This window comes from Zonotrichia leucophrys, unplaced genomic scaffold, assembly GCF_028769735.1.
Source record: "Zonotrichia leucophrys gambelii isolate GWCS_2022_RI unplaced genomic scaffold, RI_Zleu_2.0 Scaffold_476_39163, whole genome shotgun sequence".
Lineage (NCBI taxonomy): Eukaryota > Metazoa > Chordata > Aves > Passeriformes > Passerellidae > Zonotrichia > Zonotrichia leucophrys.
The window spans coordinates 1-11,487 of NW_026992681.1; the positions used below are offsets into that span (position 1 = coordinate 1).

The window sequence follows — 11,487 nt, forward strand, 5'->3', positions numbered from 1 at the left end:
CCGATTTCCACGTGGGCGCGCACGTCAACACCTTCTGGCGCACGCCGTGCCGCGGGCACGCCGAGGGCCCAACCGGCGCAGCAGCACCTGGGAGAACAAGCACATCACCTGGTTCGGTGAGGGCACACCTGGGCACACCTGGGCACACCTGGGATACACCTGAGATACCTGGGGATACACCTGGGACAGGTGGGACACACCTGGGATACACCTGGGAGAACAAGCATATCACCTGGTTCGGTAAGGGCACACCTGGGCACACCTGGGATACACCTGGGATACACCTGGGGACATGGGGATACACCTGAGATACCTGGGGATACACCTGGGAGAACAAGCACATCACCTGGTTCGGTGAGGGCACACCTGGGCACACCTGGGATACACCTGGGATGGGGATACACCTGGGGACATGGGGATACACCTGGGATACACCTGGGAGAACAAGCACATCACCTGGTTCGGTGAGTGACACACCTGGGCACACCTGGGGGCACCTGGGGCACACCTGGGGGCATGGGGATACACCTGGGATACACCTGGGAGAACAAGCACATCACCTGGTTCGGTGAGTGACACACCTGGGCACACCTGGGGGCATGGGGATACACCTGGGGACACCTGGGATACACCTGGGACACACCTGGGAGAACAAGCACATCACCTGGTTTGGTGAGTGACACACCTGGGCACACCTGGGGGCACCTGGGGACATGGGGATACACCTGGGAGAACAAGCACATCACCTGGTTCGGTAAGGGCACACCTGGGCACACCTGGGGGCACCTGGGGGCATGGGGATACACCTGGGGACATGGGGACACACCTGGGACACACCTGGGACACACCTGGGACACACCTGGGAGAACAAGCACATCACCTGGTTCGGTAAGGGCACACCTGGGCACACCTGGGGACACCTGGGGACATGGGGATACACCTGGGATACACCTGGGAGAACAAGCACATCACCTGGTTCGGTAAGGGCACACCTGGGCACACCTGGGCACACCTGGGGGCACGGGGATACACCTGGGACACACCTGGGAGAACAAGCACATCACCTGGTTCGGTAAGGGCACACCTGGGCACACCTGGGATACATGGGGACACACCTGGGCATGGGACACACCTGGGACACACCTGGGAGAACAAGCACATCACCTGGTTCGGTAAGGACACACCTGGGGCAGGTGGGGTGGGGACAGACCTGGGGACAGGTGGGGACACCTGGGAGAACAAGCACAGCACCTGTGTGCACTTGGGGTTTCTGGAATTTGGGATTTGGAGTGGAATTTGGGGATTTGGGATTTCTGGAATTTGGGGTTTCTGGGATTTGGTGTTTCTGGGATTTGTTGTTTGGGATTTGGGTGGGATTTGGGGTTTTTGGGATTTGGGGATTTCTGGAATTTGGGTTTCTGGGATTTGGGGTTTCTGGGATTTGGGGTTTTGTGGAATTTGGGGTTTTTTGGATTTGGGATTTCTGGGATTTGGGTTTTTGGGATTTGGTGTTTCTGGGATTTGTTGTTTGGGATTTGGGTGGAATTTGGTGTTTTTGGGATTTGGGATTTCTGTATTTTGGTGTTTCTGGGATTTGGGGTTTGGGATTTGGGTGGAATTTGGTGTTTTTGGGATTTGGGGTTTCTGGGATTTGGGGTTTTGTGGAATTTGGGGTTTTTTGGATTTGGGATTTCTGTATTTTGGGGATTTGGGGTTTGGGATTTGGGGTTTCTGGAATTTGGGGATTTGGGGTTTCTGGAATTTGGGGTTTCTGTATTTTGGTGTTTCTGGGATTTGGGGTTTGGGATTTGGGGTTTCTGGGATTTGGGGTTTTGTGGAATTTGGGTTTTTTTGGATTTGGGATTTCTGTATTTTGGGGTTTCTGGGATTTGGGGTTTCTGGGATTTGGCGTTTTGTGGAATTTGGGGATATGTGGAATTTGGGTTTTTTTGGATTTGGGATTTCTGTATTTTGGGGTTTATGGAATTTGGGGTTTTGTGGAATTTGGGAATTTGGGATTTCTGCAGTTTGGCGTTTTGGGGTTTCTGGGATTTGAGGTTTTGAAATTTTTGGGATTTGGGGATTTCTGGAATTTGGGTTTTTGAGTTTTGGGGTTTCTGGAATTTGGGGTTTTGGTGTTTCTGGGATTTGGTGTTTCTGTGTTTTGGGGTTTTTGGGATTTGGGGTTTGGGATTTGGGTGGAATTTGGGGTTTCTGGGATTTGGTGTTTCTGGGATTTGGGGTTTGGGATTTGGGTGGAATTTGGTGTTTCTGGGATTTGGTGTTTCTGTATTTTGGTGTTTCTGGTATTTGGTGTTTGTGTGTTTTGGGGTGGGATCTGTTGTTTTTGGTTGCGCTGAGTTTCCCGTGCCCGCAGCGACGCTGGACGGGGGCCTGGGGCTGCTGCTGCCCATGCAGGAGAAAACCTACAGGAGATTGCTGATGCTGCAGAACGCGCTCAGCTCCGCCCTGCCGCACCTGGCCGGCCTCAACCCCCGGGCATTCAGGTGAGGGCACACCTGGGCACACCTGGGGTACAGCTGGGCACACCTGGGGTACAGCTGGGTACACCTGGGGTACAGCTGGGTACAGCTGGGTACACCTGGGATACACCTGGGCACACCTCAGCTCCGCCCTGCCGCACCTGGCCGGCCTCAACCCCCGGGCATTCAGGTGAGAACACCTGGGCACACCTGGGTACACACCTGGGCACAGCTGGGTACACCTGGGATATACCTGGGCACAACTGGGCACAGCTGGGTACACCTGGGCACACCTGGGCACACCTGGAGTACACCTGGGATATACCTGGGGTACACCTAGAGTACACCTGGGCACACCTGGGCACACCTCAGCTCCGCCCTGCCGCACCTGGCCGGCCTCAACCCCAGGGCATTCAGGTGAGAACACCTGGGGAACACCTGGGCACACCTGGGCACAGCTGGGGTGCACCTGGGCACAGCTGAGCTCCGCCCTGCCGCACCTGGCCAGCCTCAACCCAGGGCGTTCAGGTAAAGAACACCTGGGCACACCTGGACACACCTGTACACACTTGGGATACACCTGGGCACACCTGGGGTACAGCTGGGCACACCTAGACACACCTGAGCACATCTGGGGCACACCTGGGCACACCTGGGTACACACCTGGGCACACCTGGGCACACCTCAGCTCCGCCCTGCCGCACCTGGCCGGCCTCAACCCGCGGGCCTTCAGGTGAGAACACCTGGGGTACATCTACACACACCTGGGGTACAGCTGGGTACACCTGGGGTACAGCTGGGCACACCTGGGCACACCTGGGCACACCTCAGCTCCGCCCTGCCGCACCTGGCCGGCCTCAACCCGCGGGCCTTCAGGTAAAGAACACCTGGGCACACCTGGGGTACAGCTGGGGTACATCTACACACACCTGGGCACACCTCAGCTCCGCCCTGCCGCACCTGGCCGACCTCAACCCCCGGGCGTTCAGGTGAGGGTACACCTGGGGTACATCTACACACACCTGGGCACAGCTGGGGTACAGCTGGGATACACCTGGGTACACCTGGGGTACAGCTGGGCACAGCTGGGTACACCTGGGATACACCTGGGCACACCTCAGCTCTGCCCTGCCGCACCTGGCCGGCCTCAACCCACGGGCCTTCAGGTGAGAACACCTGGCACACCTGGGTACACACCTGGGCACACCTGGGATACACCTGGGATACACCTGGGCACACCTGGGTACACCTGGGTACACACCTGTACACACTTGGGATACACCTGGGATACACCTGGGCACACCTGGGGTACAGCTGGGCACAGCTGGGCACACCTGAGCACACCTGGGCATACCTCAGCTCCGCCCTGCCGCACCTGGCCGGGCTCAACCCCAGGGCATTCAGGTGAGGGCACACCTGGGCACACCTGGGCACACCTGGGATACACCTGGGCACACCTGGGGTACAGCTGGGCACAGCTGGGTACACCTGGGATACACCTGGGTACACCTGGGCACACCTCAGCTCCGCCCTGCCGCACCTGGCCGGCCTCAACCCGCGGGCATTCAGGTGAGAACACCTGGGTACAGCTGGGGTACATCTACACACACCTGGGATATACCTGGGCACAGCTGGGCACAGCTGGGTACACCTGGGATACACCTGGGCACACCTCAGCTCCGCCCTGCCGCACCTGGCCGGCCTCAACCCCCGGGCATTCAGGTGAGGGCACACCTGGGCACACCTGGGTACACCTGGGATACACCTGGGATACACCTGGGCACACCTGGGGTACACCTGGGCACACCTGGGGTACACCTGGGCACACCTGGGGTACAGCTGGGCACACCTGGGGTACAGCTGGGCACACCTGGGCACACCTCAGCTCCGCCCTGTCGCACCTGGCCGGCCTCAACCCCCGGGCATTCAGGTGAGGGCACACCTGGGCACAGCTGGGTACACCTGGGGTACAGCTGGGCACACCTGGGGTACAGCTGGGTTCACGTGGGCACACCTGGAGTACACCTGGGTACACCTGGGATACACCTGTACACACTTGGGATACACCTGGGCACACCTAGACACACCTGAGCACATCTGGGGCACACCTGGGCACACCTGTACACACCTCAGCTCCGCCCTGCCACACCTGGCCGGCCTCAACCCCAGGGCGTTCAGCTAAATAACACCTTGGTACACCTGGGGCACACCTGGGCTCTGCCCTGCCACGCCTGGGTACATCTACACACACCTGTACACACCTGGGCACACCTGGGACGCACCTGGGCACAGCTGAGCTCAACCATTCCACACCTTGCTGGGCTCAACCCCAGGACATTCAGATAGGGACACACCTGTGCCCCTGTCCCTCACCTGTCCCAGTGTCCCCTCACCTGTCCCAGTGTCCCTCACCTGTCCCTCACCTGTCCCACCTGTCTCACTTGTCCTATCTCACATCTGTCCCCCTATCAACTGTCTCACCTGTCCCAATGTCCCTCACCTGTCCCACCTCTCCCACCTGTCCCTCACCTGTCCCAATGTCCCTCACCTGTCCCAACGTCCCTCACCTGTCCCTCACCTGTCCCAACGTCCCTCACCTGTCCCTCACCTGTCCCCAATGTCCCTCCCCTGTCCCTCACCTGTCCCACCTGTCCCACCTGTCCCTCACCTGTCCCTCACCTGTTCCAATGTCCCTTCACCTGTCCCAATGTCCCCTCACCTGTCCCACCTGTCCCTCCCCTGTCCCTCACCTGTCCCCATTCAATGTCCCCAATGTTCCCTCACCTGTCCCAATGTCCCCTCACCTGTCCCTCACCTGTCCCTCACCTGTCTCACCTGTCCCACCTGTCCCTCACCTGTCCCAATGTCCCTCACCTGTCCCTCACCTGTCCCACCTGTCCCTCACCTGTCCCAATGTCCCCTCACCTGTCCCTCACCTGTCTCACCTGTCCCCCACCTGTCCCAATGTCCCTCCCGTCCCAATGTCCCTCACCTGTCCCACCTGTCCCTCACCTGTCCCACCTCTCCCACCCGTCCCTCACCTGTCCCTCACCTGTCCCAATGTCCCTCACCTGTCCCCATTCAATGTCCCCAATGTCCCTCACCTGTCCCTCACCTGTTCTATCTCACACCTGTCCCCCTGTCCCTCCCCTGTCTCACCTGTCCCTCCCGTCCCAATGTCCCTCACCTGTCCCTCACCTGTTCTATCTCACACCTGTCCCCCTGTCCCTCCCCTGTCTCACCTGTCTCACCTGTCCCGGTCCCTCACCTGTCCCAGTGTCCCTCACCTGTCCCTCACCTGTTCTATCTCACACCTGTCCCACTTGTCCCCCTGTCCCTCCCCTGTCTCACCTGTCTCACCTGTCCTAATGTCCCCAATGTCCCCAATGTCCCTCACCTGTCCCCCCACCTGTCCCTCACCTGTCCCACCTGTCCCAATGTCCTTCACCTGTCCCAATGTCCCTCACCTGTTCTATCTCACACCTGTCCCACTTGTCCCCCTGTCCCTCCCCTGTCTCACCTGTCTCACCTGTCCTAATGTCCCCAATGTCCCAATGTCCCTCACCTGTCCCCCCACCTGTGCCTCACCTGTCCCACCTGTCCCAATGTCCCTCACCTGTCCCACCTGTCCCTCCTGTCCCACCTGTCCCTCCCCTGTCCCTCACCTGTCCCACCTGTCCCTGTCCCTCACCTGTCCCTCACCTGTCCCTCACCTGTCCCTCACCTGTCCCTCACCTGTCCCCCTGTCCCTCACCTGTCCCTCACCTGTCCGCAATGTCCCCAGGCTGCTGCAGTGCGAGCGCCGTTTGCTGCAGAACGCCGTGCGGAACGTTCTGGACGGGGAGCTGCTGGGCAGGTACCTGTACCTGAGCGCCATGGAGAGGGCGGAGCTGGCCAAGAAAATCGGCACCACACCCGAGATCGTGAGTGACACACCCGGGCACACCTGGGCACACCTGGGGACACACCTGGGGACACACCTGGGATCGTGAGTGGCACACCTGGGACACACCTGGGCACACCTGGGATCGTGAGTGACACACCCGGGCACACCTGGGCACACCTGGGGACACCTGGGGACACACCTGAGATCGTGAGTGACACACCCGGGCACACCTGGGCACACCTGGGCACACACCTGGGGACAGCTGGGGACATGGGGACACACCTGAGATTGTGAGTGACACACCCGGGCACACCTGGGCACACCTGGGGACATGGGGGCACACCTGGGCACACCTGGGCACACCTGGGGATGGGAACACACCTGGGCACACCTGAGATTGTGAGTGACACACCCGGGACACACCTGGGCACACCTGGGAATGGGGACACACCTGGGATCGTGAGTGACACACCCGGGCACACCTGGGCACACCTGGGGACATGGGGGCACACCTGGGATCGTGAGTGACACACCCGGGCACACCTGGGCACACCTGGGGGCACACCTGGGGGCACACCTGAGATCATGAGTCACACACCCGGGCACACCTGGGCACACCTGGGCACACCTGGGGGCACACCTGAGATCATGAGTGACACACCTGGGGACATGGGGACACACCCGAGATCGTGAGGGACACACCTGGGCACACCTGGGCACACCTGGGCACACCTGGGACACACCCGGGCACACCTGGGGACATGGGGGCACACCTGAGATCGTGAGTGACACACCCGGGCACACCTGGGCACACCTGGGGACATGGGGGCACACCTGGGCACACCTGGGGACACACCTGGGGACAGCTGGGGACATGGGGACACACCTGAGATTGTGAGTGACACACCTGGGGACACACCTGGGCACACCTGGGATCGTGAGTGACACACCTGGGGCACACCTGGGGACATGGGGACACACCTGGGACACACCCGGGCACACCTGGGGACATGGGGACACACCTGAGACACACCTGGGCACACCTGGGACACACCTGGGCGCACCTGAGATCGTGAGTGACACACCTGGGCACACCTGGGCACACCTGGGCAGGGTGGGGACAGGTGAGGGACAGGACAGGTGATGTTTCACAGGTGAGTTTTAGGTGAATTTTGGACAGGTAAATTTTGGGACAGGTGTGGAACAGGACAGGTGAATTTGGAACAGGTGAATTTTGGGACAGGTGATTTTGGGACTGGTGAATTTTGGGACAGGTGTATTTTGGGACAGGTGAGATTCAGGACAGGTGAGGGACAGGACAGGTGAATTTGGGACAGGTGAGTTGCCCAGGTGAGTTTTAGGGTTTTTTTAAATTTTTTTTGGGACAGGTAATTTTGATGAATTTTTGAATTTTGGGGAATTTTGGGGGAATTTCCAGGTGAGTTTTAGGTGAGTTTTTGGGGAATTTTTTTGGGGGAAATTTTGGGGAAAAGGGAAGGGGTTTCCCCCCTGAGTTTTAGGTGAATTTTGGGTAAAATTTTTGTTTTTCCCAGGTGAAAATTTTTTCCCGGTTTTTTTTTAGGTGAATTTTGGGGGGAATTTTTTGGGGGGAAAATTTTTTTTGGCCCCCTGAATTTGCCCCCGGGGGTCTCTTACCTCTTCCCCCCCCCCCCCAGAACTGGAAAACCTCCCCCAGATCGCCGATCACCCCCCCCTTCTGGGGGGACCCAAAAACCCCCCAAAAACCCCCCCCAAAATTTTCCCCCCAAAAAACAGGGGAAAATTTTTTTTAAAAAATTCCCCCCCCCAAAAAAAAAAAAAAAAAAAATTCCCCCCAAAAAATTCCCCCCCCCCCAAATTTCCCCCAAAAAAACAAAAATTCCAAAAAAAAAACCCCCCCCCCAAAAAATTTTCCCAAAAAAAACCCCCCAAAAACCCCCCCCCAAAAATTTCCCGAAAATACAAAAAAAATTTTTTAAAAAATTTTTCCCCCAAAAAAATTTCCCCAAAAAAAATTTTCCCCCAAAAAAATTTCCCCCAAAAAACAAAAATTCAGAAAAAATTTTCCCCCAAAAAAAAAAAAATTTCCCCAAAAAAAAAAAAACCAAAAAAAATTTCCCCCAAAAAAAAAACCCAAAAAATTCCCCAAAAAAATTTAAAAAATTCCCCCAAAAAAAAAACCCCCAAAAAAAAAAAACCCAAAATCCCCCCCAAAAATTCCCCCCAAAAAAACAAAAAAATTCCCCAAAAAAAACCCCCCAAAAAAAAAAAAAAAAATCCCCCCCAAAAATTTCCCCCCAAAAAATTCCCCCAAAAAAAATTCCCAAAACCCCCAAAAAAATTCCCCCCAAAAAAAACCAAAAAAAAAAATTCCCCCCAAAAAAATTCCCCCCCAAAAAACAAAAATTCAGGGGAAAAAATTTCCCCCAAAAAAAAAAAAAAAAAAAAATTTCCCCCCCAAAATTCCCCCCCCCAAAATTTCCCCCAAAAAAAAAAAAACTCGAACAAAACCCCCAAAAAAAAACCAAAAAAAAAATTCCCCCCCCCAAACCCCCCAAAAATTCCCCCAAAAAAAAAAAAAATTTTTTAAAATTCCCCAAAAAAAAAACCAAAAAAAAAAATTTCCCCCCCCAATTTTTCCCCCAAAAAATTCCCCCCAAAAAAAAAAAAATTTTTTAAAAAAATTTCCAAAAAAAAAAAAAAACCCAAAAAAACCCCCCCCCCAAAAAAACCCCAAAAAAAAAAAACAAACCCCCAAAAAAACCCCCAAAAAAAAAAAAAATTCCCAAAAAAAAAACCCCCCCCAAAATTTTCCCCCCAAAAAACAAAAAATTTTTCCCTTTTTCCCCCAAAAAAAAAAAAAAAAAAATTTTTCCCAAAAAAACCCCCCAAAAATTTCCCGAAAATACAAAAAATTTCCAAAAAATTTTTCCCCCCAAAAAAAAAAAAATTCCCAGAATTCCCCCCAAAAAAAACCCCAAAAAATTTTTTAAAAAACCCCCAAAAAATTCCCAAAAAAAAAAAAAAAAATCCCCCCCCAAAAATTTTCCCCCCAAAAAAAAAATTTTTAAAAAATTTTCCCCCAAAAAAAAAAATCCAAAAAAAAAATTTTCCCCCCAAAAATTTTTAAAAAAAAAAAAAAATTCCCAAAAAAATTCCCCCCAAAAAAAAAAAAAAAAAAAAAATTCCCCCCAAAAATTTTCCCCGAAAAAAAAAAAAATTTTTAAAAAAACCCAAAAAAAAAAAATTTAAAAAAAATTTCCCCCCCAAAAATTTCCCCCCCAAAAAATTTAAAAAATTTAGAACAACCCCAAAAAAAAAAAAAAAAAAAAAATTTCCCCAAAATTCCCCCCCAAAATTTCCCCCCCAAAAAAAAAAAAAATTCCAAAAAATTTTTTCCCCCAAAAAAAAAAAAAAAAAAATTCCCAAAAAAAAAATTCCCCCCCAAAATTTTCCCGAAAATACAAAAAATTTGAACAAAAAAAAAAAAAAATCCCCAAAAAAAAAAATTCCCCCCCAAAATTTCCCCCAAAAAAAAAAAAATTTTTAAAAATTCCCCCCAAAAAAAAAAAAAAAAAAAACCCCCAAACCCCCCAAAAAAAACCCCAAAAAAAAACCCAAAAAAAAAAAATTCCCCAAAAAAAAAAAATTTTCCCCCAAAAAAACCCCCCCCAAAAAAAAAAAAATTTCCCCCCTTTTAAAAAAACCCCCCAAAAAAAAAACCCAAAAAATTTTAAAAAAAACCCCAAAAAATTCCCCCCAAAAAAAAAAACCAAAAAAAAACCCCCCCCCAAACCCCCCAAAAAAAAAATTCCCCCCAAAAACCCCCCCCCAAAAAAGGGGAAAAAACCCCAAAAAAAAAAACCCCAAAAAAAACCCCCAAAAATTTTTAAAAAAAAACCCCCCAAAAAAACCCCCCCAAAAAAATTTTTTTAAAAACCCCCCAAAAAAAACCCCCCCAAAAAAATTTTCCCCAAAAAAACCCAAAAAAACCCCCCAAAAAAAAACCCCCCCCCCCCCCCCCCCCCCCCCCCCCCCTTTTTTAAAAAAAAACCCAAAAAAACCCAAAAAAAAACCCCCAAAAAACCCCAAAAAAAAAAAAAACCCCCAAAAAACCCAAAAAAAAAAACCCCAAAAAAACCCCAAAAAAAAAAACCCAAAAAAAACCCAAAAAAAACCCAAAAAAAAAACCCCAAAAAAACCCCCCAAAAAAAACCCAAAAAAAACCCCAAAAAAAAACCCCAAAAAAAACCAAAAAAAACCCCAAAAAAAAAACCCAAAAAAACCCCAAAAAAAACCCAAAAAAATCCCAAAAAAATCCCAAAAAATCCCAAACCCCCCCAGAATTCCAGTTTGTAATAAAACACAATTTTCCATTTTGCCTTTGAGGTTTATTTGGGGGAATTTGAGGGAATTTTGGGGTCATTTTTGGGATTTTGGGGTTCACAGTGTTTGGGGTTTTTCACAGTGAATTTTGGGGAGGGGGATTTGGGATTTTTGGTATTTTTGGGGCGATTTTGGGGCAATTTTTGGTGTTTTGGGGGCGATTTTTGGGTTTTTTTCAGGTATTTTTGAGGCTGTTTTTCTTTTTTCTGTTTTTTTTTGGGGTGTTTTTCACCCAATTTTGGGAATTTATTTTATTTTCTTGCGTTTTTTGGGTGTTTTTTGTCTTTTTTCACATATTTTTGGTGGTTTTCAGACATTTTTTTCTGCTTTTTTGGCTGAATTTTGCTTCTTTTGGGTGTTCCCAAGTGATTTTTGGGGCATTTTCAGGTGTTTCCATCCATTTTTGGGTATTTTCTGGTATTTCCAGCAGATTTGTGGTATTTTTGGGTGTTCCAAATCCATTTTTTTTGGGTTATTTTCAGCGTTTTCATCCATTTTTGGGGTATTTTCAGGATTCCCATCTGAATTTTGGGGTATTTTCAGGTACTTCCATCCAATTTTTGGGTATTTTCTGCATTCCCATCCATTTTTGGGGTATTTTCAGGTTCTCCCATCCAATTTTTGGGGTAATTTTTGGCTGTTTTGGGTCTTTCTCGTTGTTTTTCAGATATTCTCAGGTGTTCCCATCCAATTTTTGGGTATTTTCAGGTGTTTCCATCCAATTTTTGGGC

At 51.2% G+C, this 11,487-nt stretch overlaps 1 pseudogene; it reads left to right on the forward strand.

Moving 5' to 3' along the window:
• The first annotated feature begins 5 nt into the window (after positions 1 to 5).
• Positions 6 to 6,476, forward strand: LOC135441750 (cleavage and polyadenylation specificity factor subunit 1-like; annotated as a pseudogene).
• The last annotated feature ends 5,011 nt before the right edge of the window (positions 6,477 to 11,487 follow it).